Here is a 1232-nt window from a genome sequence, read left to right as displayed (position 1 = left end):
TTTGGAGGACACGACCTAGAGAGCATTTTTCTCATTTTTTATCCAGTCTCCTAAACTGGTGATGGTCTTTAGGGTTGGCGATAGAAACGCTCAAAATGGATTGTGTTTTGGCAAAGAAATTCCAGAGTTTGGAAGGATTTGGAGCAGAGCATTATGCTTGTTCCAACCTGCCAAAGAGGCTTGTCTTCAACTTACATTTTACTCGTAATGAATGTAATGTTAAATGACAGTTAGAAAGATATGTAGGTATTCAAGTTTCAGCGTTCAGGAACATCAGCCCCTTTACTTCATTTGTGCAGTTGAAAAGGCTGATGGTAACTCTCACGAACATCTCGGTTAGAAGGGGCCATTGGTCAAACATGATAAAATTTATTTACATGTTCAGCCATTAGATTGGATCATCCGTTCAGGTCATGTCATTTCATATTACAACGCATCTATGTACAAATAGACTGTCAAAAGAAACTGGGTCGAATGATAATAAAAGTAGAAACAGCAAAAGATACAAGGTACAAAAACTAGATTTCCCAAAGACAACTCAGTCCCTTAGATGTTCTTTGACCATGCGATCATTTCCGCAGGAGTCATTACAGGTCTGTAACTGTAATATTGGCTCATCACCGTTGTAAAAAAAAAGAAGCTTAATCTACAGAAGCAAATGTCAGCAATCGTTTCAATCTCAACAGAAAACAGAGTTTCAAGCGAGATTATTGAGGAACAATTTGCTTCATCCTTTCCGAAGGCAAACTTGGTAGACACAGCACGGGAAGAGCTGTCCATCCATAGGTCCCTCGGTACCAAAACAAAACAAAAAATCGAAGTTTCGAAATTGTGTCCGTGGCAACAGATGTGACAGAACAGATAGATCACACATCCACAAATCCACGGGCCTCGTTTCCTATGCGAAGATTAAAGATTTGTTAGGGAGGCCTCAACGAGGGAGATTCGCGCCTCACTGCTGGGATCTTCGCTCGACCACAATCGTATTGCTTTCGAAATAGAACAACTAACCCGACCACAATCGTATAGCTTCCGAAATAGATCTTGGACCATGTCCGTGTCGAGCAACAAATTCGGGAGAAAGAATGGGAAGAGCTGGCTGTAAGGATGCTCGGCGAATACGAACCAGTAGTAAAGGTGAACATCACGCCGCCGCCATTGAAGGCGACGGATCAAGGTAAACTAGCTCTTCATCGCACCCCCAGCAAGCAAGAAGAAACAGAGAGCAAATG

At 42.2% G+C, this 1232-nt stretch overlaps 1 pseudogene; it reads right to left on the bottom strand.

Annotated features, from left to right (window-relative positions):
• Window positions 1-532: 532 nt before the first annotated feature.
• Window positions 533-628, bottom strand: LOC124650671 (annotated as a pseudogene).
• Between the last annotated feature and the right edge of the window lie 604 nt (window positions 629-1232).

Source organism: Lolium rigidum, chromosome 4 (assembly GCF_022539505.1).
Source record: "Lolium rigidum isolate FL_2022 chromosome 4, APGP_CSIRO_Lrig_0.1, whole genome shotgun sequence".
NCBI classification, from domain to species: Eukaryota; Viridiplantae; Streptophyta; class Magnoliopsida; order Poales; family Poaceae; genus Lolium; species Lolium rigidum.
This window is presented reverse-complemented; position numbering and strand designations above follow the sequence as displayed.